Below are 6,983 nucleotides of genomic sequence, written 5' to 3'. Positions count from 1 at the left end.
AATTATAAATTTTTTATAAATAATTTGCAAAGGACATTGTAAACAAACATTTTTTAGAAGTAAAAACTAACTAGTTTGTGTTTTTACAACAAGTTCAAACTTTAAAGCAAACATGAACAATTTAAGTTTAGGCATACAAGCATGTGATATTGTTGGGATTCATCCCAAGTCCCACATCTGTAAAATGAAGGAACATTGGCTAGTTTATAAGGGTATCCACCATTCCATATAGTATGAGGCCTTTTGGGAAGGAGCCCAAAAACAAAACCGTGCGAGCCTAGCCCAAAGCGAACAATATCATACTATGGTGGAGCAACAGGTAGACTATCGGGCCCAACAGATATAAATGAAAGAGTCACTAAAATCATACAAAATAATTAAAGGAGTCTCACTAATGAAACACATACATTAAATAAAGTCATATAACTATGAGGCTTCAACACTACTCAAAGCAAAGACTTTTCCCATAGTCCTTGGTCTACTAGCTTGACCACCACTCCAATTGCAACTAGTTAGCTCCTTCTTGGGATTAGGACAATCCCTTGTAATGTGCTCATTTTCTTAACAATTGAAGCATTTCCTTTCTTGATCTGGGCAAGAAACTACCTTGTGACCCAGACAACCATGCTGAACGATATCGGAGTAGAACCCATACTCTCATCATGTATAGTCTGACTAACCACAAGTTGTTAAATCTTTTATTGGCTTTGTTGCCTCCATTAACGGTTACCAAATTGACAAACTAGCATTGAACATGGTTAGCTCCTATTACAGAAGCCATACCTCTTTTAATCTCTAACTAGTACCACACCTTTATAGAGTGTTGCACATGCCTAATTATCATCATAATATATTAAACTCATTCACCAATGTGGGATACTGTTGAGACTTCCGTTGAAACACTTTTGTTAATATTTGTAAATTCGTTTAATTCTATCAACGGTCTCAAACACGGCAAGTATACCGGCCGTTCAAGTAGTAAAAATATCGTATCCACAGGGATTAGAAGGTAATATAAGCATTTATTGACTATTCGTGACTAAAGAATAATTCCAATTTCATAGTTTGTGCAGTGAATTCAAAGTTGTGACTATTGGAATGAAAGCTGTAAATAAATATTGTTTTGTGAGTGGAAAAGGTAAGGAATGGTATTGTGGTATTGTGAGGTTGTGGGGGTCAGATTTCACCAAACGTAACACTAATGTATCCTTAATCTCTTGTTGAATTCATTGCTTAGTCAACCCAAGAGTTTACTCAAACCTAATCCCTTAGAGAAAGAGCCTAGGTGCGGATATTGAATATCAATCCCTTGAGTACCAAATATCTACACCCGCATTACGGGCTAGGGTTTAAGACTACTAATGGGTCAAGCTCTATCCCTAGATACAATCACCACTAGGCATATGTTTCAAAACTAGTTTCAAAGGTTATTTTCCAATACCCATGGAACCTTAAATCATGCAAAGGGTGTTCAATCCAAAGCAAGCATTAAGAATAGAAACAAACACAACAAAGAATAAAACAACATGTATATATATCATTAAAAACGTAAGGATTACAATAGAGTATGTTGGTTACATCTAACCCCACAAAAAATGGGTAGAACCACTCAAAAGTGAGGGCAAAACAAAATAGAGATGAAGGGGAAATGAAGAAACCGAAGGAAAGACCCACACACGAACAACTCCAAGCTCCGGGAATCCCTTCCACAGCTCCTAAAACTCGTCCAATGTGTGAATGGGGGAGAAGTCCTCGAAAATGCCTTCAAATACAAGCTTGGGGAGACAGATTAGGGTTCATGCGCCCGACGCATAAGTCTTCGCGCCCGGCGCATGGCCTTCCAAATGCCCTCTGTCTTCAGGACACGCCCGGCGCAATTCATATTACGCCCGGCGCAATAGCTTCCAGAGGTGAGATGCTCTGTTTTGCTCGCCCGGCGCGGATCACCTTGCGCCCGGCGCATAACCTCTTCTCTGCTCCTTAGCTCCTTTTAACTTCCAATCCTATGGATCTTCAATCCTCAAGTCCCTAGCTCAATACCTGCACAAAAAATGAGGTGTATTAAGGTATTGTTAGCTAAATTTGGGTTAGTTATATCTACACACAAAATGAACCAAAAAGAGAACAATTATATTGCAATGGTTCAAAGGATGAGTGAAATTTGTTCAATAAGTCTCATCCAAAAAGAGGTAAAATTGAGACTTAACAGATACTGGTGAATCTTTTGGTAATTAATGGCATGCTTGATCTTAAGACACAAGCCATTAACAAACTTCACATGCTTCAAGTGTTCAACGTCCTCACCATCATAGTGGGGAAAGTAATGCACTAACTCCTCAAATTTGGCAACAAACTATGTTGCAATAGTGTTACCTTGCTTTAGCTCTAAAAACACCATCTCCTTTTGATTTTTAACATCTTTTGGGAAGTATTTCTCTAGAAAAGCCCTTTGAAATTATCCCAATTCACTAATGTACCAATTGTCATCATCCTTTATAAGGTGTTTTCCCACTAATATCTAACATTTCCAAGCAATACAAAGATACGTGAATGATATTATCAATAGTGAGTTAGTTACATAGGAAAATAAAATATTAAAATAAACTTGTTTTAATATATTACAAATTTTAATTAAAATAAAAATGAAAATAACATTAAAATAGTAAAAAATACAATAATATTTTGTACATGAAAGCCAACTTCACTAATTAACTTTCTAGTAGTGTCACACACGTGAAAACTATTAAAATAACTTAATTTTAATAATTAATACTAATATTTTAGTATATGGATTACTAATTGTGTATATTATCATTCATATTTTGATTGATTTTGGATGACACGTTAACGATTGACCAATATTGCTTAATTTTAAAAGCTAAAATGACCAAATTTGTAATAAATTTTTTGAGGAACCAAAATTGCATATTCATAAAATTATAGGGATTGAAAGTAGCTTTAAGTCTTATTTAAATTATAAATTTCATTCATATATCAAAGAACATATATTTACTATTAAATAAATAAAATTCACATATATTTTTAGTATTAAAAATTTTATTGAATTTTCATAGGTAAAATAATAATTTAATATTTATAGATAAAACTATAAGCCTTTTACACAGGGGTTCTAATCGCACAAAAGTGTTTCAAGAAGCAAAATTAAATACAAGAGAATTATGTCAAGCACTATATACTCCATTCTGGTTATCTAAAAATTATTGGACTCGGTGACTAAACACGATAGTTTAAAATATATTTATTTTATAAATCCAACTTAACAGACTAACTTTTTAATTTTCAAAACCTTCTTATAATATTTATAACTATTATTTAATTAAAACCTAACAACTAATTTTTGAAAGCATTTTTACTCTATAATTAATTAATATTTTATCAAAAACCCAATTAACTTATTTTTAATTTTTAAAACACATTAACTAATTTTAACTTTTTATTTTATTTCTCAACATCTCTTTTCTTTACTAATGTACTCATTTTCTTATTTTTCTCTTTACTACACTCAATTTTATATTTTTCTTTCTTTTGCTTATTTTCATCACTTATATTTTCTCTTTATTTCTTTCAACTATTTCTCTCGCAATTATTTTATTCTTTAACTTTTTCTCTTAATTTTTCACACTATCTTGTTTTTCTCATTTTTATTTGGTCTTCAGGTATTTGCTTTGGAGGCAAAAAATTCAAAGCAATTATCTACTAATTTTGAACTAAAGAGAAACGATTGGTATACCCATTGTGGGTCACCATACAGTCAAATTGTCATGGGCTCCCTAAAATGTATATGCCTAACCTCCATAAGAACTACATCCCATAAATTTTAATCTTTGTACTTTCCAATGGTAAAACACACTAGAACTTGTTTGTCAACCTTCACTTCTCCAACATTGTTAATTCATTGCAACTTATAAGGCTCAGGAGACTTGGTAGAGTAATCAAATTGAGTATTTCACACTATAAGAGGTTTCTCTTTGTTATTGGACAAAGAACTAAATATAATCTTATCAAGACAATTTGTGGCGATCCTTCATATAACTTATCTCCACCATCTCATATTTTTCTTAAATGTGGCATCAATATTATTTTCTAAATAAAAGTTAAAATTCAATTTTGAAGTCTGAATTCTTCGAGACCATATGTTTTGTTTATCTACTCATATCATTTGGGATTGTATTAATTGTTGGGCTCGTTGTGCTCTCAAAATTGTTGTCTTTAAGTTGGTTAAAAGTATCAAATGTGACAATTATTAGATTGAGCTCTTGTTTAGTTGAACCTTTTTTTTATCTTGCAACTGCTTAACAAAGCTTTGAAAACTTTAATTAACTCTTTTATGAGTTTGCTTTGATAGCTTGTGACCTTGAGACTAAATTTTTAGTTATCTCGAGTTTATATGAACATATTTTGATCACATGTGTTACATTATTTTACATTAGAATATGCAAAGATTCTTGTAATGGTTGTTTAATGCCTAATAGTGGGTTTGGATGTATTATTTTAATGAAGTAATTCATTTTTTTTAAGAAAATTAAAATACTCAACTATTAAATGTGTAATTTGGTTAAGTCATTCTAAAAGAATTTTAAATTATCTCATTTTTATGGAGTATTTTAATTAACTAAATCAATAGATTTTGAAATTCCAACAAAAAATGAGGAAATTGAAATTACACTCGCTCACTCACGCAAAGCACACATACTCTTCCTCGTTCGCAACCCTCTCTCAATCGTGACCCAACTCTTTGCTCTCTTTTGGTTCGCAACCAAAATCTCTTTCAATCCCGGTCTAAGCTCTCTAGAGATTATCACTTTCTCTCTTGCAATTCACACTCTCTCCAACTCAAATCCGTCTCTTTTATTTCATATTTAAGTTTCCATTTGATTTCTTATTGAATTCATTATCAATTTAAGGTTTTGTTTCAATTTTCATGTTTGATTTTATGTATGATTTTATTGGCTTAATTTATTTTAATTATATTTTTTCCCTGTAATTTGGAAGTTTGTTTACTAATTAATTTATTTTAGTTGGTTATTTGATTGTGATTCTAATTCAAGTTTGCTTGTTGAATTGATTGTCTTGTTGTGACTTTGTGTTAATATCTTCTTTCGTTGGAAAAATTATTTCTAATACTTGTAGTTTATTGTTAAGGAGTCATAGGTAGTGTATTGATCCTTTGAAAGCATAGGTAGTTGTTGTAATTGCATATGCTTCTGAGCTTTGATTACCTTCTCATATCTTTTAGAAGCTCTTGTATATTTACCAACTTTAAATAATTCATTTCTTTTCTTCTTTCTCCTTACCAACAACTTCAATTTTCTCTTGCATGTTCATGTCCCAACTTGGACATATTGGGTTCCCTATTTTATTAATGATTTTTTTTGCCTATACAAAAATATAATTCAATGCATGACTTCAAATCTATAATAATATTTCTTGGAGGAGAGGATTTAAAAAATTAGTGGTTTATTTAGTTTCAATTCATGTTATTGATTTGGTAAATCATAGATATTGCAATATGCATACATGTTACAAACTTACAATTCGGTGACAAATATTCATAGTATTCAACTAGTAATAAGGTGTTGATCCATGAGATAAATTTATTCTATTAAAAAACAAGGAAGCAAGTTAAAGTAAGTAAAAGGTTATTTTAAATAACATTTATTATGGTTTGTGTGGTTTCATTTACTACATATGATACTTGTGTATTAAATAAAGTCGAATAATTATTAACCATTTTATCTTATATAAAGATATTTTGACAAATCAAGTTTCAAAAACTTAAGTTTGTTAGAATCAAAACTTAAAAAATAGTAAAGATCCTAATTAATCTTTTGAACTAACAATTTTCAATATATACAAGCTTAAAAATTGTTTGCTATATAGGTGTACTTGCTTGTTTTTATAATGGTGTTGGTGGGTGGGTCAATTCTTTATATCTTCAAAGAATGTTATTTTCTTTGTGCATTTCTTGAGGTGAATTTTTTGTTTGAGTCTAATTATTTATAGTTTGGTGATGGTGGAGCAAGAAGTCATATAATTTATATTTATTGAAATATATATACAAACTATAATTATTTTACTTTACTGCATTATGCTTTACTTTGAAAAATGACTAATTAGTATTTATTATTGTTATATATTGAAGCTAATTTTTGGATAATATAAATATTGACACACACACATATATATATATATATATTATATAATCAATTATATAAAAAATACGTCATATATTATCAATTAATTACATTGAGAATCAATAAAAAAAAATTAATTACATTTTTTATACCAAAAATTTATTTTAAGAATTGAAAAGTTGAATATTAAAATACTACATTAATAACATTAAATGTTACATTGATATTTATAATAAATATCATTAAGATGAGAAATTTAATTCTTTATTAAATATAATTTAAGAACATTAAATTTGATCAAATTTCATCACTATTGTAAACAAATTTATTTTAATAACTATTGATGTCATTGCAAGTTTATACACATATTAGATAATATATTAATATGTATACTTTTGTATGAATGAAGATAAAGAAATTAAATATTTTTATTTACATGTTTTTTTTTATTAGCTTATAAGTTATTTGTATTGTATTTAATTCTTTTTAGTAATTAATACAAAGCATTATAGTCAAAAGTTTCTTTCTCACAAATGATTATACCTAAAATAGTATGTTAGACTTTACAAAAATAATATAAAATTATTTATTAAAAGAGAAGAATTATACCTTTTTTTTAGTTTACTTTAATTTTTTAAAACCTATTTTTTTTTTATAATTTTAACTTAATACAAAGTTAAGAAGTCAATAAACTTAGATAATTATTATAAAAGTCAACAAATTTACCATAGCAAAATAAAGGTATAAAAGGTGATGTTGAATTGTATTTATGATTTTTTCACAAATCTTTTTTGAAACTTGTTTCATCAAATAGATGAATGTTTTGTT

This window comes from Cajanus cajan, chromosome 10, assembly GCF_000230855.2.
Source record: "Cajanus cajan strain Asha chromosome 10, NIPB_CcT2T_4, whole genome shotgun sequence".
Lineage (NCBI taxonomy): Eukaryota > Viridiplantae > Streptophyta > Magnoliopsida > Fabales > Fabaceae > Cajanus > Cajanus cajan.
Note: the sequence above shows the minus strand (reverse complement) of the source record.